At 40.7% G+C, this 26579-nt stretch overlaps 1 protein-coding gene and 1 long non-coding RNA gene across 3 annotated transcripts in view; one reads left to right on the top strand and one right to left on the bottom strand.

Moving 5' to 3' along the window:
• exoc3 (exocyst complex component 3) overlaps window positions 1–26579 on the bottom strand; it is a 96571-nt gene that overhangs the window by 44423 nt on the left and 25569 nt on the right. The window lies entirely within an intron of this gene.
• On the top strand, window positions 7930–10000 carry LOC143329861 (uncharacterized). The gene is made up of 4 exons (XR_013077906.1): window positions 7930–8026; window positions 8461–8511; window positions 9302–9381; window positions 9911–10000. It is a non-coding gene; the product is annotated as an uncharacterized LOC143329861 (long non-coding RNA).

The following is a 26579-nucleotide window of genomic DNA, read 5'->3' on the forward strand; positions in this document are numbered from 1 at the left end:
GAGTGAGAGGCACATTGGTTGTTTCTTTGAAACATTACATATTGTGCTAGCCGCACTAACTTCATGGTATGTTTCTTTTTTTTAGGATGTTTGAACAGAAGTGGCAAATCAGAGTGATCATCGCTGATGATGACATTAGAAGAATCAGTCTTGATCAGAAACCAAGCAACCTTGAGTCCCTTTTGGATCACTTGAAAGCTGAACTGGCACTACCATATGACTTTAAACTACAGTTTGAAGACCCGATGTTTAACAATGCCCTCTGCAACGTGACACGTGTCAGAATTGCCAGATCGAGCCACACTGAAAATTATAAGTCTTGAGTCCATCTCTTCCCGATCTAGCACACGGTCCTCACCAGACACATCTGATACAGAGATACTGTATACAGAGGAACAAAAATCTCAACTGATGGGGCCGGAGCCTTGGCCTTCTACATTTTATGTTCCAGAATTCTCTGTGGATGTAAATTTTCGACTGAGACAAGGAGACCTTGCCTACATGAAAGATGGAACACGGATGGATGTTTCTCGTGACATGAAACATGTGATCTTGGAGAAACTTGCAGAAACCGTACACAAGTACACGGCATACCCCACGGAAGAACACTGTCGAGAAGTGGCCGCTGCACTGATTGCAAAACATCCATGTCTCAAAGAAGCTGGATCACCTACTGGGTATTGTGGTTGGAAGAACAGCTTTAAATTCAAGATGGGGAATTTTCGCACAAAAATGAGAAGATCTGGAATGGCTGATGTTACAGTGAATGGCAACAAGCGGAGGAGGGATTTTGTTGAAGGAGAGCCATCATGCAGTAACATAAAAAGACCAAAAAGAAGTGAGACAAATTTCTTGCCAAATTTTCCTGAAGGTGAAACTGAAGATACTCTCGAGTCAGTTAGAAGACAGCTTGAAAGTGAAGCAAAGAAAAGGCTTCCAGACTCAGTGAATGTGAAGAAAATGATGGACCAGACATTTTCTTTGCGCCGCAAAGAAATTGTTGAAGAACAGCCTCCAGTCAGAAGGATGATGGAACGCTGGCCTGCGCTGTTCACAGAAAGTCAGGTATGGCCCACTTGCACTGCACTACTGAATCACATCTCAAGTAATCATTACAGATCACTCTTGTTGATTAATCATTTAGTAGGCTTAATCAATTTCTGCATCTGATCATTACTTTTTGAGAAATGTATATGATAGCCAAGTAGACGATTGGCATTAAATGACTACCTTGGTGGAGTAAGAAATTCACTGGATGTGTTTTTGTATTTCTTCTTCTGGGTGTTTGCAGAGTTCTACAGAGTTGCCAGTAAGAACCTCAAGAAAGACTTCTATGAAGCACTGGACCACCACACCACTGGTCTCATTGACCTCTTCAGATCCAGGAAAGGAGTTGTAGGCCAGTCACTTGATCGTCTTCTCCAGCCAATAAATACACAAGTAAGTGTTTCTGATTCTGCATTACCACTTTTCGGGAGAGTGCTTGCTTGGATCAAGTAGGCTTACAGCTGCTAAACTTTGTACAATGAGTACTAGTGCTATTACAGTAATTCTTTAAGAATTTAATAATGCACAGAATTTTGTTTTCCCCAATAACTTCTCCTTTCATGGAGTCTCTGTTTATTGGGTTTTTTCATCTTTTCCATGAGACCAATGACATCACCACAACACGCACTGCTGTCCTGCAATGTCTGCCCCTGTATCTTGGAGATAATTCCAGCGAATTTTTCCTCAGCTGCTCAGTAAGTACATACATGATGATCACATGAATGTACAGTTTACATTTTATACATCATCAGAACTCGGGTTCAGTTGTCTCATATCAGAAAACAATAGTTCAGGTTTGTTCAGATCAGGTGTAAAACAAAACACTTTATCAAGGCTTGCATCTAGTAGACCTGGATTATAAAAAAAAAAAAACACAGCTGCTGCCAAAATGACAAAAACCAAACATAAAAAATTAATTTATTGAAAATAATATTGTACAAATTTCATTTTCACATGCAGTTTTTCAGCCATACAAGTCCTTACTTGCTCCAAGCCTCGCTAATGGCAAAACAGCCTCAGACAAAATGGTAAAATTCCCAGACACTGATGTCAAGTTAGATATTGTCACCTGTATTTACACTGTGAAAAAATAAACATGTAAGTGGAGATTAAACAAGTGTGATATTGTCAATCAGCGGGGAGTTACAAACAAATTTGATGTTGATAAACTAAATTTAAGTGTGTTATGTTCTGTTATGTTTAATGCAGGATTCCGACACCGCAAGTGACTTCAGCCAGGTGCCTGTTGGGATTCTTAGAGTCATGACTGACGACACACCACCAGAGCTCAACAGCATTGCGATCATCCTCGAAGGAAACCTTGTCATGGATGAGATTCCCACAACCTCTCAAGCACTTTGTCTTCTGTTTGGATTAATCTATGCACTCCATCTGGATTACCCCAAAGGTATGAAGAACACATTTGAGTTTATCCAGAAGACGTTTTTGAACCTTGGACAACAAAAGCTCAGCCCAAAACTTCAAACATTAAAAAATGCTCTTTTGAAATAGATGTAGTGGCTGGGGTTGGCTTGACCGGTTGTGCAGATGAGTGAGTATTATGGGGCTCAACAATTAAGCCACACATTTTTGAGTATGCCTCATATATATCTATATGTATATATATATTTTTTTTCACTGTTTTGAATATTATCTTTTTTGTAACCTTTTGATAACGAAACTGGCAATAACTTGACAAAATAACTAACAATTTATTTTTTTGGGGTGCAGCCTCATCTCATAACGCTCATCTGGCTCAGTTGTTTGAGTGCTACTACATAATTGTAGAAAGGGTGTATTTACTGGGGGGGCATGTGTTCAGTGTTTTCTCACATTTGATGTTAGAAAGTATTTAAAAAAAAGTGTTGTGTTTAGTATTAGAATGTGGTGTGCTTTTGGAACACAGGTTGAATAGATATTGAAGTTGTCAAATGCTGTCAAATTATTCAATTTTTTTCATGTTTTCTCAGGTTTTAAGCTTTTACAGACACGTTTGCAGATCTGTTTGTTGCTTTGACACACTTAGTGTCCATTGTGAATTGAGAGTCTTCTGTTAGCTTACTCCCAGACCAGTTAATACACCTCACTTACACTCATTTTCAATCATAGGTTTCACTCATTATGTCATACATCATGTACTCTGACTCATACTCACAGACACCATCTCACCTGCACACTCCCTCACTTGCACACACGTGTGATTAAAAACTCAATCTCTCTCACAAACACTCATAATATTGAGAAAATGATTTAGAAAAAGGTCAGAATCTGAACAAAACTAACAAAACTAAAAATAAATATTAGTCTCTAATTGGTTAGGATCATTTATCCCTCCCGTTTCCTCCCCTCTTCTTATTGACTGGTCTGGTTCTCTTGGTAACAGAAGGGTTTGGGCTGGGGTGAACAATTACTTGGCAATATTAACCAAAAAAATTTGCTATATGGGTAAGTATTGTTATTACAATTTGTAATTTTTTGATAATGGTCAAATTTCACAGACCTCATTGAAATCTAACAGTTGTGGTGCTACAGATGGTTTAACCTAAAAACTGTACTGTATTAGAACATCTATTGCCAGTATAACAATACTATTTTACTAACCATTGATTTTTACTGAATTCATGTACCTCGCCCAACCCAGTTGTTCAGCCAAACAGGACCTTTGATGACTGTTGTTGTTTACAAATATGGACACAAAAAATAAATGATGTGGACTTCACAGTGCCATTTCTGTGTGCTTATTTTTTAAAGTAAGGTAAAGTAGGCTGTGTTAAGTGCATTTTACTTAATATTAAGTACTGCTCACACAGGATATGAAGTCCATGTGACTCATCTTTATTGAGTTCCTGTCATTTGTTGAAGTTGATTACACTTTTATACATTAAGTGTAGTGTATTACTAATGACAAGTAATGCCCACTTTTTTGGTGGAATATATTAAGTTAATTTGACTCAAAGAATTTTAGTTGTAATAGCTTGATCTGAAGTTACCTATACCGAGATATTTTCAGTACTCACAACTTTCAAAGAAGTACAGCTAACTCGGATATAATAATTTCACTCTACTTGGCACAATTAAGTCCATTTACTTACTTTTCCCAAGGTAATCGGTTTCCTAAATTCTTTCAAGTAAACTTAACTTGTTAGAATTTACAGTGTACCTTATTATCCCACTAGAACACTGTGTCCCCAGAATGCAGGCAATGATTCCTAAAGTCTCCAAAAAAATGGGAGCCAGAGCCTTGAGCAATCAAGCTCCTCTCCTGTGGAACCATCTTCCAGTCTGTCCGGGAGGCAAACACTGTCTCTACATTTAAGGGTCAGTTTAAAAGCTTCCTTTTTGATAAATCTTATAGTTAGGGCTGGCTAAGGCTTGCCTTAGACCATTTCTTAGTCATGGTGCTTTAGGCTTCCAAAGACACACTGTGTTCCTCTGTTCTTCTCTCCCTCTCCATGCTTTTCATGTCCTACTTATGTTACTTTTTTTTTGGGGGGGGGGGGGGGGGGGGGGCGAGGGACCCGTGGGGGAACCTGCGGCCGCTGCAGAGGACTGACAGCCTCAATACATGGGGCGCACACCCTACCAACTGAGCTACAGGGGCACCCGCCAAGGCATGTTTCTAACTGAGCTTCTTCCCTGAAGTATTTGTGCTTTGTCGTCCCGCAGGTTCTCATGGATAGTGTCTGAACCTGGATTATGGATTACAGCTACGTCTTCTGCCACGACCCTGCCAGACATCCACTGCACCTACTACTATTATTCATCCCTCCATTTAGTGCTGGCCAGTATACCAGTTCACGCCAATAACCGGTGTATATTTTTGTTATGATATGAATTTTTAATATACAGCTATACTGGTGTATTTCATTACACAACGTTTGGAACGTTGCGCCACACAACACTGTTTCAGACAGGACCCTTTTCAATGTTGCGCTTCTAAACACGTATAGTGCGAGGCGTGGTGAGGGTAAACTGTAGTGCTCTGGTGTTACGTTACGGTGAAGATAGATGGGATAGACATTGAAAGTTACAAAATTAAAGCTGCAGAACAAGTAGAATATGATGACAAAGAAGAACTTGTGCCAACAATAGGAGCTGTGTCCGCTGTTTGGAGCAAGTGCTTACGGCTTACGGGTTAAAGTTGTCGCCATAGGCGGCAACACGAACAATTTGCTTCAGCACCTTAGCTGTAAGCATGTCTTGGAACATCAAGAATGTATGTAGTTAAGATCAGCGCCCTCCACATCAGCAGGTAACATGGGAAACGCAAAAGAAAAAATCGAGCCAAATGTCACTTCAAGACGCGTTTGCTAGGGGGGAAAGCAAACGGTCGATTGAGATTATAAACTCTATCACTATCCACCTAGTCAAACACATGGTCACGATTAAACCTGTAGAAAACAAAGGCTTCAGGCAGATGATCCAGACATTGGATCCCAGGTATGAAATACCAAGCAGAAAATACTTCAGCCAAGTTGCAATCCCCGACTTGTACCAATATGAGCGCCCCCTGTACAGGGGGCAGCCTGAGATGCGTGCAGTTTTGCTACTCCGTCTCATTTACACATGAATGGGCAGAGCGCTCACAGAGGACAATGCTGACCAGCCCGAGGTGTTATTTTACTGTTTTATTTGCATTTCATCATTTTATGAGAGATACGAGCAATAGCAAGCAGAAAAAAGGCTGAAAAAGTGTTTTCACCAGAGGAGGTTCTCCGTATGCTTGGACGAGATAACGGTACTCAGCCCAGATGTGCCCAAATGAGCACATGGACATACCTGTGTTAAAGCATCTGTAAAACTGCTCAGGTTAATTTTTTAAGCATGTACATTTGCAGTTACTCATCAGATATTACTTTACTAATTCCTCGGTGAATTTGGCTACTATCCCCTGATTTAAAGGTGGTTTTCACTCTAAATAAATAGTGTTTTGTTTTGTTTTGTTTTGTTTTGTTTTGTTTAAGCCGGAAATAAAAATTTAAATTTTCTACTGTCTTCCAGATGAATTTACTGTGACAGAGTAACACATTTCTTGATTGTTGACACTTCTGTAGTAATCTAACAGGTCTTAGCTTTCTTTTGACACCAAGATTATTCATACATCCCTTGTAGTTCCAGAGCATTGTAGCATTCTGATTCCTCACTTCATTAGAATCACAGGTGACTCTTTGTAAACAGCATCATTTTCTGGAGCCATGCAAACCTCTTTTGATACTAGTGTGGAATTATTCTACAATATTCACTCATCATGACAGTACAATAGATCATAACCCTAACCCTAGATCAAGTCAATCTACTGCAGTTATTCCTCTCTCAACCAGTAGAAAATGTAATGTAAAATGTAATGTAATATCTTCATGTAACCTGCAAATCATCTGACTATGTACTCATGTGAACCTGCAAATCATACTCCTTAGTTTGAACACTGGCATTCTACCTGATAAGACGGACACCAGATGTGCCCACAGAATCCTCTCATGTCTGTCAAGATTAAGTCTGTCTTGTTAGATGCATGCCTTGAAACCAACACACACATCTTTTGCATTATATTTCAGTTGGTTCACGTGAAATTTGGTTGACCTGTTCACGTCAGAAATAACTGGCCAATGAGAGATCGCATGTAAGTCCAAACTCTGTGTAAGTGCTGTTACAGGAATGCACTAAGCATAGTTCTTAAATCAGTTCATTAATTTAGTTAATAAATAAATAATTTATTTCATTGAAGGTTAAAAAACAGGTTAAAAGGTGTTAAATTATTATAATGAGCTGATAAATAAGTTACAGGTTAATGAATGTATTGTGTATGTTTTCGTTGTTCCCATGGCGGAACTAAAGTTTCTTGTTTTGTGCTGGCTACGACAGTATTAACTGAAGGACAGAGGAGGAAGTTGTGAACGCACAGCACGTTGTTTACATGGACTGTTTAAGTGTGAAGCCAACAGTCAGATAGATTTCAAAGACTTTAAGGACCTCTTTTCACAGCCAGCAGCCAACGAGGTATATTTTTACAAGTTGTTAATTAGTCTTTCACGTCGTTAAGCTTCATTTGCATATGTTTGATATGACGAGATTATTTTGTGACATGTACTGTTTGTATTTGGTTTAATGCAGTTCTCACGGCGTGAAGGCAAGGACGCATAAGACACTAGCTCATGTATTAAATGCCCGTTGCAAAAGAACCAACCTGTGTCTGTTGTCGTGGAGAGAGCTACACTCTGTATGGGGCAAGTCCCAGCCCAAGAAGATAAAATGTGTATACATCCAGAAGTCGGGGCCCGCTCTGACTGAGGTCCTGTGAGAGCTCTGTCAATTCAAGGCCACACACAGAAAAATAATGGTTCTTAAATGGTTCTTTAAGATGGTCTATGGTTCTTCGAAGAACCATCACCTACTAAAGAACCATTTTAATTGGTGAATGGTTCTTCAGATTCCTCAAATGGTTCTTTGGAATTTTAAAAGGTTCTTGATTCTTATTTGAATTATTTAATGATGGGCAATCTAACAATCTATATTAACAATCTATATTAGGCTATTTAGCACTGTCTTCATTATATTTGTGGTGTGGAGGTGGAAAGAATTATACAACAATTATATTAAAATTGGCTTAAAGGAGGATCGAGAGAGAGTGGCATAGCTCCAAAAATGGCGGACCTGCCTGTGGACCGACTGCGCATGTGTGACTCACATCATGTCGATCCTCACATAATCCTACTTTGGGCATATCATTACATGTCTACCTATGATTTGATACAGGCTCACAACGAGATGTGATGCATTATGAACTAAATCTCTCTCTCTCTCTCTCTCCCTCTCTCTATCGCGCGCTCTCTCTGTCTCACACACGCACGTACACACACACACAAACAAAATTGCGCCTTCTGTCGGCCCCTCCCACTTTTTCCTCCTCTCTGAGCTACATGGCTAGTTAGCACCTGTTCGTCGTCTGGATTAACATTTATATGAAGACAGTGGAAGTGAGGTAAGGTTCTTTTCTACTTTGAACGTGTTTTAGTTGATGTTAGAATGTTTCACAGCGATGTAGATCTTGTAGTCGTTAAGTTTGGTTGTGACTATAACCTCAGAGGCAGAGGGAAGACACGACGCCATTGTGTGTAGTTGCGGCTAACTGCTAACATTAATTTGAGCTAGCAAATGTTAGCTAAAAGCTAAGAAGGCATATAGTTGAAGATTACTTGAATGTAAACTAGTGTAAAAGTTAAGTTCTGTTAAGTTATTGAAGGCCTTATGAGTAATGTGGCCTGTGTTATGTAAATGTCTATGGCAGGTTAATGTATTTAAACATGGCGCCAAACAGTGTCAGTCCATGAACAACGGCCACCCTTTCATGGCAGGCAGTCAGTGAGCATGTCAGCATTTTAAATGTACTGAGTTGAGCTCTGTATTTCCTTACAGAATACAGAAACCGTGTGATGTTCTGATATGTGAAGGCACTGTGAAGGCAAAGTAAGTGGGCACACACACCCCTCCAATGCTAATTTTGAGTCTGATGTGCAATGTTGCCATGAAGTTGTCTAAAATCAATTTATTTCATTGTGTTTGTCCATTGGAGTTATAGTTGGCTTTGATTTATGGAAAAAAAAAAAAATCATTGCATTTGAGATATTAAAGTAATTGCTGCAGGACTAACATTATGAAAGACTAGCATTGTGATCAAGTAATTAAATATCAATAATATGGAGAATGCAGTATGTATAGCATTGTAATTCATACGGCAGCCTGTGGTTAGAGAAGCGGGCTCGTAACCAGAGGGTCACCAGTTTGAATCCCAGGACTGATAGATCAAGGGCTGCCCCTGAGCAAGGCACCTGACTCCCACTGCTCCCTGGGCGCAGTAATGTGTGCTGTCCACTGCTCCTTCGCCTGGTGTGTGTGTTCACTAACACTTGTGTGTAAAAAGGATGGGTTAAATGCAGAAGTTAAATTCACTACTCACTGTCTCAATTGTGTTTGTGCGATTAATTCCAATTTCAATTTCTAATTTTGAATTTTCATTCATTCATTTAATATGTATAATTGTAATCCAATGGACATATATGTATTGTGTTTTTAGATTATGTATGTTTTTTTTATCAATGGTAGAATCTAGCCGCAAGCAACTCTAAATTCTATTTTACATTTCTTGAATCTAGTTACAACACAAACCACTGAGAGCCCAGTGTTTTTTAAACAAAAGATTGCAGCTTTATGTAATTGGTAAAACCATAGCATTCACTGTCATTTGTGTCATTTGTAGGCCTGATGGTGAACACAGCCATCCTTCTCCTACCGTCAGTCTTCAAGGAGAATGCATCGCAGCTGTTTGTGATTAATAAGGTTAGTTTTGAGTTGATTTGCAGGGTGCAGGGGTGCAATAAGAAAGAATAACATGAATAACATTTTTCAGATGAAGCAGGGACCTCCCACTACATATTGTATAAAATTGTGTTGCAGATTAAACTTTTTCAGAGATTTCATAGACTTGTTTGACAGCATTATCATGAGCTTGTAGATCTACTATGTTCGGTTAATGTTCCCCTCAGAATAGGGATTCTAGGGTTCAAGCGTTTCAGGAAAATTAAAAAAAGCTTCCTTCCCACACATTTGATGGCCTGGCTGTAGTACCTCTGAGGACCCCCAAGGGGTCCTGGACCCCCTGTTGAAGACCTGACCTACTGTATTTATACATTATTTAAAATGTGTGATGTTTGTATGCATGAAATGAGTTCTATATACTGTGGTGTGTTTCAATTACATGTAATAGGATGTGCAGAGAATTTCGTTGGACATTGTTTCTTTATTGTGGTGCCAATAAAAGTAGTAACAGAAAAGGACAGTATTTTAAGTCTGAAATGTATTCTTTCAGGAGCCACTGAACCCAACATCCACTATAATAATCAGTAGCAGCGACGACAAGCCCCTGAATCACAGCGCCGAAGTCAACGTCAAAATGGACGGCCAGGGCATGATTGTGGACAATGGAGAGGTGGACATTTCTTTGGCCTTAGGTGTTACATTGGCCCTTTACCATGTCTACAATGTAGCATATCCCAGCCAGGTAAAGAAGACATTTTCATTCATTGAGGCCTTTATCCTAAAGATGGACACTCCAACATCCAAAGTACCAATAGCTGTGCAGAGAGTAGCGAATGCACTGAATAATGCTTTTTAGCTCAAATCTAAAATGACACAGATGCTCGTCTTAATGGGTTAAAATTTGATTTCATGTTTATGTTTTGAAACTGTTTTAAAATGTTTGTAAGAAATTAAATAAAATTAGTAATAACCATTCTTGGCTGAAGAACCATCATAAAATGGTTCTTCATTGAACCAATTGGTTCCACCAAGAACCATTTTCCAAAAGGTTCTTCAGAGAACCTTTTTTGACAAGGTTCCTTAAGGAACCAGAAACGGTTCCTCAAAGAACCATTCTGTGATGTCAAACAGACAAGTCAACAAACAGAAGTCAAAAGTCAAGTCAACAAACAGAAGTCAAAAGAGTATAACCGAAGTATGTGTGTCCAGGCAGAGGTATCTTTACAATAGATAAACACACACATGTGTGTGCAGGCAAAGGTTGTTGTAGAATAGGCAGGCGGATTCACATAATAGATGCAGATTCATTAGGGCCTGTGTGTCCACTAATCTTCTCATATCACCCTACAAAAAGAGAGACGTGGCTGACCGTCCAAGGGCTGACTGACAGTGTGACCTACAGACGCCAAGTGGTTCTATATGCCCTCCTCCGCCTTATCCATTCGGTTGGCAAGCGCGGATGATGACTGCAGGTCCAGCTCAAACAATGTGCACACATCATCCGGCTGTCCCATCCATGCCTTCCACTTCAGGGCTCCGAGGGAACTGGAGAGGCCACCTGAGGTATTCTCAACCCCCACCGAGACCAATGGACGGCTCGATGCAAACAACCCTGATGACCACAGGATGAAGTCTAGATGACACCTACACTGGAAGCACAGACATGCACTCCTATGCATGTACATCAGACTTGCCTCAAGCCCAGCCAGCAGGGTTGATGCCATCACAGCCACAAATTAGCAGCACTATGACAGCCCCACAAATAGCAGCCACTGCAGAAGGGGAGGCTATGGCTCAGGTTGGTGCATCCACTCAAGACAAAACAATCCCAGAGACTGTGCTCTCCCTGCTATTGGCCCAGTTCAGGCTCCATCTGGTTAACAAAACACCTGAACAATCTGCTTATCTTCGTGCCCAACACCGAAAATTATTCTCCCATGAAGGGGCAAAAAGGGCCCGCCTTCAATCTAGACAGTATGCTGAGGAGAAACTTCAATGGATGGAGGAAAGCGATGCCCTTCTGCATTCCAAAGAGGACCTCAAGGAAGCCTTCAATTGTCAAGTGGCAGCGATCGTTGATGAGAAGGACTATACCATTCGACAGAGAAACGACCTTATTCGTCAGCTGGATGAAGCCATCCAACAGCAGAAGGAAGGTACTCGCATTAAAGAGGGTATCATTCGGATACTGGATGGGAGAGCCAACCTGCCACCTTTGCCAGATGCCCCTGACTACTCTCCCACTACTCCTTCTCCACCTAGCCCCGTGAACTAACACACCTTAATATCACCATCACTTACACAAGAGCACTATGTCACAAACTATATAAGCAACAATACCACTTGCACTGATATCACAGACTATATACCTTGCATGCCTAAAGCACTGTATATTCACCTAAGACACGTAATCCAAGCCACTGAGTATCACATATTGAAGTATAGTATCATTGTTTGTTAAACAGAAACCTGATAACAAGCGTTTACACCTCACTGTCTTTGGGGGAGTTTGCTGCATTTTTCCTCTCAAAGGAAATGGTGGTTACATTTTCTTTGCTGTTGTTTCAGATCACTGTTAATAGTAGCCAGTTTGAACCATCAACCATTTCATGACTTTACAGTCACGAAGGGGGGAAATGTAGTATAATTTTTTCTGTAGATATGTGATGAAAATGAAGAAATGTCATGTGAAAATCTTATATACTGGTCATATGCTGAAACACTGTGTGAAACTAAGGGAGCACATTAAGGTCACAAGTTAAGACTCATAACCATGTACTCTTTTATTATAACTCATAATCATGTGTTTTGCTATACCTATCAATGAACTGATTGTCCACATAACCTCACCATAATCTTAATGTAATCCTAAAGTGCACTTAATGAAAATACTATTCTTTACTATGCTTTTATTGTTCTTTTTAAAAAATGGCTAAGAAATAATGGTGTAATTTGGAACAGAAAGTGAGAAAATAAAAAAGGAATGACCCAAAGATGACCTCATGCTGGCAAAGCAAACAGGGAAAACAGCGGAAAACCAAGGAAGAACAGCTGCCAAGAGATTACCTAATGGTGTTAAGTATCAGGGACTTTGGAAAATACCTAGGGGAGGTCCTAGAGGCGTGGACAACCAGTTCCAAATTGTATAAAAGCAGAAGAACCAGCCATTTCAGTTCAGAGCTCTTCTGGTGCTCCTTGTGTGCATTTTGAATAAGTTCTCCTTTAATTGCCTGGCATTAAAGCCTTTACTACCCAGAATCCTGACTCCTGCTGATTTTTATTGTCCAGGTGGCTTGGGGCCTTGGCTCCAATACACCACAGTGCACGCCGAATGATGATTCACTCAACCATCAGAGGACTGTGAGTAAAAACTAAATGAATGGACAACCACAGCATACGGTGACATGGTTTGTCTTGAGTTTTTTCTTGCCTGGACACAGTTTGAATATGGTTACCATAATATTGAATGGATATGGCTGCCGTGATTAATGATTGACACATTGCTTTCCATTGTTCAAGTCTGACTTTGATTGAGTGGCTCACTCGGTTGTAGGCATTGTGTGCCTGTTACGACTGCAGTCGTATTTTTTGTTAGTTTTTGTGTGCTCTCCGTTTCCTTGTCTGTGTTTATGTAGTTTTCTGTATGCAGATTGCAGTGTGTCATTGCGGAGAGGTGATTGGTCACTGGTTTTCAATCCTGGCTGGCGGATTGGCTGTTTCCGGAGGAACCTGCTATAAAAGGGTCCAAGATGGCGATCGGCGGCTGGACAGCAGCAGGCATTCCTCATCTCCCTCTTCTCCCAACCAGCCACACGTTGCTTTGCTTAAGTAAATCTTGTGATATTCTTTAGTAGGGGTGGACTGCCAGTTTTGTTAAACCCACTCTTATCCTCTGTTTTTGCTAAGTTAGGGAGGTAAGTTCTGTGTCTTTTGGTTCCTTTGCTTTTGTTAGGTAAGATATATCCTCCCCAGTTAGAATCGTTTTGTTTGTTGTTTTGGCCTTGGTCCACCCTGAAGCCAATTATTGCCTTGAACCTTTTGTTCATTAATTTTCTTTTGTAAATAAATATAGTAATTCTGTGATAAACTTGTGCTCTGGATCTGTGGCTACTTGTGACCTGGGGAAGATGGGGACTCTTCGTGTTGTGTCTGTGCACCCCTAGGCCGGGTGTAACAGTGCCGAAGTTGGATGTGGATGTTTGACCTTGCTCAAGTTTGAATTCATGTGTTGGAGACATGTTTGGATCGCTGGCTTTGGGATGTAAAGTGGTGAATTTCGAGTTGGATGATTGAAGCAGCCATGGATTGCAGTGGATGCTCTCTGATGTTTTATTGTGTGTGCACTGCTGGTTGATGTCAATATGTGCGGGTCAAAAGCTGGTTCAAATATAAATGAGGTTGATGATACTGAAAATGTCACATGAAAAGTTACACTCACTGCAAAGGGCTTGGAGTGTAAAACTGAGAAGCTTCAGAAAGAACGCCAATCCAGAGAAAACAAAATAAAGGATGTTAACACTGCTTTGAAAGAGCTCGTGAAAAATGATGATGAGGCTCTACAAGTGCAAACTCAGCTGGATGTTCTGATGCAATTTTTGGAGGAGGCAGTTTCACTGCGTGAGTCACTGATATTTTTGATACCTCATGAGGAGCAGCAGAAACAAAATGGGTGGTTCACAAGCATCAACAAATATAACAAAGGGTTTATTGAGGATGTGAAGCAATGGGTCTCTGAAAATGAAAGACTGGTCTCAGGACATATAAGAAAGGAGAACTTGGGGGGAATGCCAAACATGGATTTGGAAAATCCTCCAAGCCTGCAAATTGGATGAGCTGCATCTTCATAAATTCCTCAAATCAGGAGCAGGATGCTGATCTGGAGCAGCAGGAGGAGGAAATAAGAAAAAGGAAAATGCGATTTGAGCTTGAAGTGGAGATAGCTGCATCAAAGGCTAAAGTGAATGTCTTAAGAGCGTCAAGAAGTAGTGGCAGCATATCTCATAAATTGGATAGTATGGAATCCTATTTTAACAAAGGGGAGACCAAGGCCCATGCTGCTTTTAATACTGACGCAGATTCATTGTGCCTTTTGACCAACGAGAATATGAAGATTCAATCTCAGCCAAAAGAGTTCCTGAGTCTCATTTGACTAGGGAGAGTACTGTGGATGTTGAGCCCCAACTTTCAGCAGAGACTGACCATGCTCAGGATGGCTCATAATATGGAGACTGATGTTGCAACATCTCAGTTGGTAGGTGCACATGCTCCTGTATTGGCCACTGGTGACAGTAAGAATTTGTTATTCATAATGGCAAAACAAAACGAAATAACTGCTATGCTGGTCCTTTGAGCGCAATGGTGAATAGAGAACAGGTGATGCAAGAGACTGTCTGCACTTTCTGGCACAGTACACCAGAAGGCAACCACGAGAGCTTGTTAGAAGTTGTCAACAAATGGGTGCAGACAGAGGCTATAACAAGGCAAAGGCTTTGCTGGAAGAACACTTTGGAAATGAGCAAAAGATTAGACATTAGCATACTTGAACAAAGCCCTCTCATGGCCAAAATTAAAGCAGAGGATGTCAAATCACTCCAGACTTATGGGCTCTTTTTAAGAGGATGCTCTCATGCTATGGATGAAATACAGTACATGGCTGAGCTCAAAACCCCTGCAAATATGCTGACAGTAATCAAGAAGTTGCTATTTAGGCTAAGAGACAAGTGGAGATCAGTGGCTTGTGATATTCAAGAGAGACGTCATCTAAGAGCTACTTTTCCTGACATTGTGAACTTCATAGAGCGTCAGGCGAAAATTGCAGCTGATCCTGTGTTTGGTAATATACAAGATACATCAAAGACAGTGCAAATCTAAGATGGCAGCAATTATGGGATGTACCCTTAACAAGTCATTCATTCCATTCTCTTCTAAACGTGGATGGTCAGACTAGAGGCTTAGTAACAAGGATATATTTACTCTTAAATTCTGTCTGCAAACCTCCAGCAATCAAACACATCTGGAGTAGGGATCTTGGCTGCTCTGTAGATAACATTTGCTGGTCAACAATTTGATGATGATTTGTCGAACAATCCCAACCATAAACTGATAGATTTTAAATTTCTGCATGGGATGTACTTAACTCCTAGAAAACTCCATCTGATGAAGCACATACCTTCTCCCAACTGCAAGCTCTGCTCAAATGTAGAAACAGGGTCTTTTCTGCACATGTATTGGAATTGCCCACGGATAGTACATTTTTGGAGAATAATATCCACAATGTTATCTAATCTCCTTGATGTTAAAGTGCCATGTTGTCGTAAACTGCTACTGTTGAATGATACTTCCTCTCTAGGTCTTCCATCTCATTGAATGTATGTGCTTTTAGCTGGTCTGACAGCGCAAAAAAAAGCTAGCCCTTCACTGGCAGCCTCCTCACTCCCTGTCACGGAATCACTGGCTACAATCTCTGTTGGACATTGCATATATAGAGTTGTCAGTAGCAAAAATGCATAATGCTAAACAATCAACTGTCAGTGTCTGGATCTCCTTTACTGACAAATTAAAAGGGCTTTTGGATTCATAGTTCATTTTTGGTTACTATTAAATAAATTCTACCATGTTGTAATTTTTATTTCTTCCCTTTTTATTTTTAATTAATTTATTTTCTATTTACTTATTTATTTAGCCATTAGTTTTATTTATTTTATTCTATTTTATTATCTTTTTCTCAGATTCAGTCTGCTATGGCCAAATTGTAAGGCCAAATTGTAAGGGTATGGGGTTGCCACCAGGGGTGGGAGTTGGGTAAATTTGGGTTATTTCCTCTTTATATTAATAAAACAGTTGAAAAAAAGATCTGGCATGTGGTCAGGGAAAAATATTCCATTAATGGTGTATACCATCCACAAAAGAAGAAGATCAGGGTGGTGTTTGACTGTGCTGTGTCATTCCAAGGTACATCATTGAATACACAACTGCTGCAAGGACCAGATCTTACCAACTCATTGATCGACATCATAACCAGATTCAGGAAGGAACCTGTTGTTTTGATGGCAGACATTGAGGCCATGTACTATCAGGTGTGAGTGCCAGTTGAATGTTCTAATCTGCTAAGGTTTCTGTGGTGGCCCAGGGGAGACTTCTCTCGACCCATGGAGAACAGGATGCTTGTCCATGTCTTTTGAGCAACTTCATCGCCAAGCTGTGCGAACTTTGCTCTTCAAAAGTGTGCAGAGGATAACATCAACTCCTTCAGTCAGCAGGTAGTGGATACCGTTATGCACAGTTTCTACGTGGATGACTGTCTTGCTTCAGTGCCCTCTGAATCTCAGACTGTAGCTCTCTATCATGAGCGTTGAGCCATTTGCTCCAGATGGAGCTTTCAGCTACAGAAGTGGGCACGCAACAGTTGAAATGTGCTGGCTATGATACTTGAAGAAGAGAGGGCAAAGGAAGTGAAAGAGTTGAATTTGGATTATGATTCACTCCTTGTTAAACAGGCATTGGGTGTGCAGTGGTGTGTTCAACCTGATGCATCTAAATTCAAGATAACGATTCAAGATCGACCTTTGACCAGTAGGGGGTCTTGTCTATGATCAGTGCAATCTACGACCCATTAGGAATGCTGGTGCCAGTGGTGTTGAAAGTCAAACTAATCTTGCAAGATCTGTGCAGGAAAGGCCTTGGGTGGGATGACATCATATCTAAACCCATTGCAATGGAGTAGGCAAAATGAATACAAGAACTCCACCTACTGGAGGATTTCAAAGTCAGCAGGTGTTTCAAGCCCACAGGCTTCGGAGCTGTGACTTCTGCTCAACGCAAGTGAGGTTGGTTATGGAACGGTTACCTACTTGCTATTGTGCAATGACAGCGCACAACCATGCAGTGTATTTATCATGGGAATTACCATTCCTAGACTGGAGCTAACAGCACCTGAACATCCTCATCACCACCTCATGGACAGACAGTGGACCTCCTTCTCCAATAGACTGCTCCATCTCCGCTGTCACAAGGACCGCTTCGGGAAATCATTCCTGCTACGAGCCATCAGTACAATAGCAACTTAAACAGTTAATCCACCAATCTCATAAACCCCAATATTTTACATATTATGTGCACTACTGCAATATTGCACATACAGTCCACTGTTCACATTTATTTATCATCTGAAACTGCAGAAATTAATTGCTGTAAATACTTATATACTTAATTCTATTGTCAATCAATCAATCAATCAAACTTTATTTGTATAGCACCTTTCATACATAAAAATGCAACACAAGATGCTTGACAAAGGATAAAAACCACACAACCACACAGACACACACACATACACACACCCACCCATGATAGTGCAAAATAGTGCAAAATAGTACACAACCACACAACCACACACACACACACACATACACACACCCACCCCAACATAGCTGTTGGTATAATAACATGGCAGGGTACTGAGGAATCAAGAGAGGAAAAAAACACCCATGGGGAGCTCATCCACACAAGCCACTAGCTAAGATTCTGTCTACTGATTTGATTTCCCCTTATTGATTCCTGATTAATTTTCTGTGTGGAAAACAGTAGTCCTACACAGGCCCAGCTGTAGCCTGTGAGCTAGCTATAGCCACAACCTGTCATCGTCTAAAATGGATGAAAGCCTTCTTTTGGCGTGCTATTGTTATAACATTAGCGCAAGATAATTATAAAGTATAATAACCCTCTGTAGTCAGGGTTCTAAATTAACTTTTTTGATCACCAGCCAATGTGGCTGGTGACCTTCTAAAGTTACCAGCCAATCAGAATTTCCACTAGCCAAATTTTTTCCCGGTGAAAATAAGAGAAATTATGAGTGCCACAGAATGCATTTGATCATTGTATTTACATTGTTGGCATGAAAAATGCACAGAAAGTACAACACATGAAACAAAATATACACAGAAAGTGCAAACATTTAATTTATACAAACAAAAAATGCTGTCAGATTTTTCCAGTAAGTATTTAGTATCATTACATTCCTAATAAAATGTATTTTTCCTTTGAACTTACTTACTTACTTAAAATTATTAGTCCCCACCACAAAATTATTCGTCTTGTTTTTTTTCTTTCGTGTACATGCGGCAATCCTTACAAAACATGACGGCATTTTCGTGATCAAACACAAGCCATTCACGACCTGTCAGCCATTTAGCATTAAACTTTCTTTTCCTGGTTTCGCACGCTTTGTCGACATTCTCATCCCCTGCCTCCTTCCTCTTCCCGCCCCCAGACGTCTGTCCCAACCACCGCAGCATTTAGTTTAACTTTACTTTTTACTTTTAGCTAGCTCAGTCTCCTTTTTTACAGTTTATACGCCACCGTTCATTCTTCTTCTTCTTCTTTGTGATTGCGTTTCCGTGGTTTCTCGCGCCGGTTGCACTACAGACTGTAGTGTGCCTGCGCACAGCCAATGGGCGTCTTAATGTCATCACGTAGCATTACGACAGTGTTCATGGGAAATGTAGGACGGACTGTCAGGGGGACAAATGACCAAGAACTGTAGAGCGGCTCTGACTGACGTGATTGCCTAATGCATTACCGGCCAAATTGGCTAGTAAGTTTTTATTTACACCCGCCAATATGAATTTTAACCCGCATTTGGCGGGTTGGCGGGTGTTAATTTAGAACCCTGTCTGTAGTGAATATACTGCTTCTTTGGGAAGCAATATGCACAGAGTATTGAATACTTGGCATTCCTGGAATTTCAATGTGCTGTAAGCAATTTACTTTTTGTGAATAAGTATTAAATAGCCCTACATTCTGACAGCCATCACTGATGTTATAGTGTTTGGTCCATAACATGTGTCTCCTTGTCCCCTCTGCTCTCCAGTTAACAGACAAGAAATTTGAGGAGCTCTCTCTCCTGATTGCCTGAAAGAGGGAACAGGATATCAGAAAATGTCTTTTCTGTTTACTGCAGAGTGGAGGGCCCATATTTTGATGTAGCACTAAACCAGTGATGGCTTTCACAATATAGCTATTTAACAGTTATTCATTTATTTACTTATGTATTTTGCTAAATGCAACCACTTAAAGCACCTTAAACCCATGATCTGTAGAAAGATAATAAAGCATATCGCTGGCATTACTGCCACTTGATAATATAATTTTGCAAATATTAGAGCTAGCACTGCTGTCATCTTTCTACATGAAATGAAGCCATGCTACACTGATTTGGTATATTCTCGTATTTAAAGTGTCTGTCACTGTATTTGATACTAAATGTCATTACTGCCCAAAACGCCCATGACTCATGGTCTCCTGTCACAGGTTTCCTCGAGAGAAGCAGGTGGAGAGTGAGGCTGTGAGGCTGTGAGACGGTGAGGCTGATCAGAGCCTGGAGCAGGACAAACAAACCACTAAGGTGGGTCTTCTTTGAATTACATGCTCCCTGTGAAAACCCCTGCATCATTGTCAAAAGATGGCCTCAAATTATCTTCAAAAATGGAGGAAGGTCAATACCATAGTCAACAAATTAGCTGAGAATGAGAGTGAAGATGAGTTCATGGATCAGGATTCAGATATTCAAAACATTCTGGGTGAGGAAGCAATCCAGTCAGTGGATGATGGCATGGATCAGGAAAGACAGAGTGTATATTCTGACTCAGAAGATGAACAAATGGAAGATCCAACTGAAATAGCCAATGGATTAGACCTACGCAGTGACTTGGCAGATTGGGCAGTGACCAGTAATCAAACACACAAATTAGTTAATGCCCTGCTCCAAATCCTTCGAAAACATGGGCATGATGAACTACCCAAGGACTCCCGGACACTTCTCTCCACTCCAGAAGTAGTTCAATGCCAGGCAAGATGTGATGGAGAATACACTTATTATGGCCTAGAAAGTGGAATACGCCGCACACTTTTACAATGCCCAGGGGCCTCATTTATAAAACTTGCTTACGCACAAAACGGGGCTTGAAAGTTGCGTACGCAACTTTCCATGCAAAGGTTGTGATTTATAAAAATAAACTTAGCGTGAGAATGTGCGCACCGGTACGCCAACTTTGATGCTTGCGTACGAACATTTTGGAGACGGGGAAACTGGCGGTGCAGATGGTGAGGTGGTGAATTAAAGCCAGATTGATCTCATACATTTAATGTCATCACATATCAGACTTATAGACCCGCGTAATCATAAACACCCAAGTCTGCAGTGTTATAGATGTGTTCCTTTAATGAGCCGTTAGGCCTACTACTGTATGCACAATGTTCATATATCATACTTCCATCTTCAAATGATACAGAGCGGTGGATGGCACTGATGGATTAGTATTAATTCTGACAAGGTGTGTAACAATCATTCAATTTGCTGAGTAAGCATATAAATAGTGCGGTGACACTCGTGCGTAATGCTGCACAATGGATGCACTGGCACTGCTGGAAGATCATGGTAGGATCAGGATGGAGAGAAGTTTTAGGGACCACGGAGATTCCCTGGCCCATGATGATGACTGGCTAATAAGCCGATTTAGATTCCCTAGAGCGGTGCTCTTGGATCTATGTGCTGAACTGGGCCCAGTGTTAGATGGACCCCCCCTCCGGAACCGCGCCATCCCGGTGCATATCCAGGTTCTGACCACTCTGGGGTTTCTGGCGACTGGCTCCTTTCAGCGGGAATTAGCCGACAGGTAAGTGTTTGATATGATTAATATTATATAATGTTACATTGTCTGTCTAAAGCCCCTTTTGGGTATGATATAATTCAGTTAAATTATGTCCTTAGGTCTGGGACATCGCAGCCATCCCTCAGCGCCATAATGCCAGCCGTTTTGGATGGCATTATAAAAATGACCAGTTGATAAATCAGGTTTCCTTACACTATGGGTGAACAGGCCAACATTAAAAGGCAATTTGCAGCAATGTCCGGTTTCCCAAATATAATCGACGCAATTGACTGCACTCACATTGCTATAAGGGCTCCGAGTGAAAATGAATTTGCTTATGTGAATCGAAAAAATGTGCATTCACTCAATGTACAAATTATTTGTACCTCGGACATGATCTTGACGAATGTAGTGGCACGGTGGCCTGGGTCAGCACATGACTCATTCATCCTGACGCACAGTAGTGTAGGGATCTGTAGTTTCTGCCACAGGTCGCTCTGTGGCACTGGAACTATTCACTGCGGTGACGACGTGCCGCCACTCTTTTTTTTTTTTTTTTTTTGTATTCGTGACGCCACTACTGTGACCACCAAACAAAATGTCCTTTCTGGCCTCCACCTCACCCACAAGCACCTCGATTTCAGTCTCCGTAAAATTTCCTTTTCTTTTCTCTGCCATGATCGAACGTAAAATGCCATTGATCAGCAGGCATATTCATATGCAAAGCCATTCATGAGGTACTTTGCATTGACTATTCATGGTAAAATGTGGGTGTGTCGGGGGCGGGATGTGAGGTGAATCCACCTGCGCAATCTTCCAGGTGGAGCGTGATTTATAAAGGGAAAATGGCGTGCAGGTGTGAGTACGCACGGTTTTATAAATTTGAATATTTTTTGGCGTACGCCATTTTCAGCTTTTGGGCGTACGCACACTTTTAGTATGGATTCTACGCAATGTTTTATAAATGAGGCCCCAGCTTCTACAGAAGACATTAATGTCCTTATTAATGTTGATGGTGTACCAGTATTCCAATCTAGTGGCGCTCAGTTCTGGCGCATGTTGGCAAAGGTAGATGGATTTGAGCCGTTTGTCAGTGGTCTGTTCAGTGGCATGGCAAAACCAGAACCACTGGAAGACTACATCAAAGACTTGGTAGACGAGATTATGAGGCTCAAGGAAAATGGAGTACAGCACAATGGAGGAGTTATACACTGCATTTGCATGTAAAAGCCTTTATATGCGATGCTCCAGCAAGGGCTTTCCTAAAAAAAATAATCTACCACACTGGATATTCGAGCTATGAAAGGTGTGAAGGGGGAAGTGAATGGTTGGGGAAAGTAGTGTTCAACAGTAAGGATACATTCCCAAGAAGGACAGATGAAAAGTTCAGCCAGATGGCCTACAAAGGAAAACATCAAAATGGGGAGACGCCACTGATCAGAGCAGGTATCCCATGTGTCAGCTCATTTGTCCTTGATTATATGCACCTACTTTGCCTTGTAGTAGTAGTGAGGCGCATCCTATATTAGTTGTGTCGGACCTCCAACCCTCGTAGACTCCCTCCAAGACAGAGAGCTGAACTCTCCAATAGAATTGTTGGATTGAGGAATGCAATGGTTAGTGATGTAGCCAGGAAGCCTAGATCCCTTCACGACTTGGACAGATGGAAAGCCACTGAGTTTCGACAATTTTTGCTGTACACCGGACCTGTGGTGCTCCGTGGAATTGTGGACCCAGATTTGTACCACCACTTCCTCTGCCTTACAGTTGGAATGTCGATCCTCCTCACAGCAGATCGTGATAGAAGAAACCAGCTTCTGCCTTATGCAGCTGAGCTCCTCAACCATTTTGTGGTCAACAGCGCTGAGGTGTATGGAGACAAACTCACCGTCTACAATGTGCATGCTCTAAAACACCTCCATGAAGATGTTTCACACTTTGATTGCTTATTAAATGACATATCTGCTTTCCCCTTTGAGGACCATCTTCAAACAATCAAAAAGCTTGTGAAGACCAGCCATAACCCATTGGTGCAAGTAGCAAAGCGTATGGCAGAAAAAGAGCGTTCACAAAAAAGTAAGAAACTGAAGCAAAGGCCACTGCTACCTGTGTCGGTTAAGGGGAGAGACAGCTGCTTTCTGCTGAAGGACAACAGTGTTGCATTTGTAACAAAGAAAAGAACTGATTGGTTTGCAGTGTGATTCCGGATCGTCTAACCTCCAACCTCTTTGAGAGGCCTTGCCAGTCAAAACTCCTGTACATTGCTTTTGTTGGCAGTCGCCACAGCATGGCTAAAACACAGCTACTACAAAGCCAGGACTTGAAAAGGAAAGCTGTGTGTCTACCACACAATGGAGGATGTGCCATCTTCCCTTTATTGCATGAAATTGAGTGAATCACTGAACTGCTTCTTCTCCCAAATAAGACAGTGAAACACTGGCATTGTTTTTGTTTTTTTTTTCTCTTATTCACTTGCAGTTCTCCTTGCATATGTTACAGACAATGGTTTATGCAAAGGCTGTTTGGCTTGAGGGTGACATATAGTTTGAAGGTGTCATCCCAAAAAACTGGATGCAGGAAGAAAGAAATGTTGTGCGATGGCCAAATAGTGTGCATTCAGCCCATAAAAAGAGGATGGACCCAGAGGATAACTGGAAAACGTTCCCACTTGTGAAAATAAAGACAATATCAGGTATGTCATTTAAATTTTTTATGAAGCATAAATAAACTACTGCTGGAAAGCAGCCAATTCTGAGTCAAAGGTTGTTTTGGCATTTGGTGCATCTTACAGATGTATGACCTTTGGAAAATGAAAGCAGATCCGGTCGATTTGTTATAGGTTCGAATGTGTTGTGTATCTTTGTCTTGTATAGAATTATGGGGAGTGCGTGGTTACTTGTGGTTGAGCTGCTTTGCTTGAGAAAAGATTCTAAACATTCTGTGAGGAGTTGACAGTTGGTCAAACCACACCTCAAGTGAGAAATAGAAATAGGCTCTGAAAACAAGTAACTTTGGCACAGAAAAATGTATTTATCTTTACACTTAGTCATTTTATCAAAAGCAACCTACAAATTGTGTACAAGTCAGCAAGAGGGTACATCTCTGGTGGTGAGGTAAGTGGTATTGATTAGGGCTGGGTATCAGGCTGGGAATTGTATCAGAAATTGTGGCGATAGCCAGCCTTAGTATTGTTAGTTAAGTTTAGTGTAATTGTAGTTTTTTTCACTTTGAGTGCATAGTAGTGTAGGCATAGAAGTTTTAGTAATGTGAATCCATCTAACTTCAGTCATGTCTTTTCTAGACAATGAGAAAGACTGTGAAGATTATAACTACACTTCATCAGCCCAAACTGACCATGAGGGTTCCACCATTGTGCCAGAAGAAATCAGGAAGAGACATGTAAAGAAGAGGACATATGATGATTTTGTTGATGGTAAATGTTCTCAATTTAAAATATGTTATATATTGTTTCACTTGCAAAAAGTAGGCTAATTTATGTAACAATTTTAGGACAATTTCTGTCAGAAGATGATGTCTCAGCGGCTGAGAAAAAGACAAGTGAGTGGATATACATTGCTTGAAACTTGTGGAAATCAGATTTTTTTAAGGTTTTTTTTTTTTTCCAAATAATTACTTTATCAGAAAATATTGCAGTAATGTATGAATACTATTTTGACTATTTTATATCTAGATAACAATACAGGTTTGCACGCATATCCAAAGCCTCCTGAAATCCAGAAGAACGAAGCTTCTGCTACTATTGATCAAACCACTCCTAAGGGTAAGTCAAGTGGGCTACCACGATAGACCGACACGACAGATAGATTTTACAGATTATTTTTATAACATATTTAAAAAAAGTAAATTAATTAAAATCTGCTTCAGCACAAGGATATATTATGTGAATAATCCAGCGCCTCGTAAACATAGTGTATGCTCTTAAATCAGTTACAGTTCTGTTTACAGACTCTCTCCACCTCCCTACATTTATATTTTAAGTGTAATTAATTTGCTAAAATGAATCAAAACACACAATAAATATATTTAAAGATTAATTTGACTGATTGCACTGTGATTATTTTTCTAATTTTCTAAAAATATGGAAATAATTATCGAGATTGTTATTGTGAACGAAAAACATGAGTTGAAAATCTGATATTGTGACAAGCCTGACATATTGTGTACATCAGGGCTATTCAATTACAAATTCAACGTTGCCAGATTTTCAGAACAAGAAATTTAGCTGGGCCAGCTGCTGTAGCTCTCTCTTGGGCTGTGCATGAACACACCATGGTAGTGCAGCTCCGGTTGTACGATGCAATCAAACTCTGCACTTTTGCGGCCCTCTCCTGTAATCCCATGTGAAAGTTTGTCCGAAACGTCTACTACTGATGTTACCACTACTAGTCACACATTTTCACAATGTGCTGTATTTTGGGTTGAATGTTGCTAGTGTTGCATTCATGGTCTGTCCTACTGTAGGAATTTTTGTGGGATTATCTGTAGGCTCGCAGAGCACGTTTTTCTCGGTTTTTCTCTGCTTTTCTGGTTGGGCCATGGGCCGGGCCACTCAGGGATTGCCTCTGGGCCGCATGTGGCCCACGGGCCGCCATTTGAATAGGCCTGGTGTACATAATCACACTGCATAATATACAGTAAAGTTATATATGACTTGAATTCAAAGCTTGAATACAAGTCAGGACATCTGAATTGGTGTGAAATGTAAGCTTCATACACTGCATTTGAAATTTGATTACAGAATCCACCATGGATAATGACGAGTTGACCTGGAGTAAACGGCTGCCAAATTCATCCTCAGAGAACGCTGAAAGTGAACATGACAGTGGACATGGTAAGATGTGTTCTGTAGCAATCATTAGGCTTCTGTCACACATACAAATATACCAGTGGCAAATATTCACCTCCAGTCCACCTCCATTCAAATCGAGTGAATCGGCAAATAAAACATTTGCTTCCGGTGGCAAAGCAAATCATCTCCCAGCTTCGCAGCAAAATTGCAGCTTCAACCAAATCATGTATGCTTGACCCCTCAAGTAGACCACAAACCAGTACACTGATCAATCCTTGAAAACGCTTGAATTTTAATGTGGTCTTTTCAAGGTTTGAAAAGTGCTTGGACTCTGGATAAAGTGCTTGTATTTGTAATTGCATTACTTTCATAATAAATTGCTAATCTGACTGGAGAGTTTGCTTTTTAGATAAAGAAATTAAATCAGAGAGGATGGTTGCTTCTGCCTTTCACTCAAAATGAAGATGATTCCACTCGAACCTCTCTGTGGATCATAGCCAGCAGAATGTTTGTGTGTTTTAGGCTAGTCTGCTATTCACATTCTAGTGTAGGTCATCATTAGGAAGAAGTAAAGTGGTAAAGATTTTACTGAAATTGAAGTTATTTGTCTAGTGATTGTTTTCTATCAGCTCAGTCAGGTTTTGCAGGATGCCCAGGATGTCTACTTACAGACAGGTGACACAACATTTAACTTTGTTGTGTTTTCCTTTAATTTGTCATATTTCTGCCATCACAAAACATAATCTAGGTTGTTTATAGCA

The sequence above is a fragment of the Chaetodon auriga genome, chromosome 12, assembly GCF_051107435.1.
Source record: "Chaetodon auriga isolate fChaAug3 chromosome 12, fChaAug3.hap1, whole genome shotgun sequence".
Classification (NCBI taxonomy): domain Eukaryota; kingdom Metazoa; phylum Chordata; class Actinopteri; order Chaetodontiformes; family Chaetodontidae; genus Chaetodon; species Chaetodon auriga.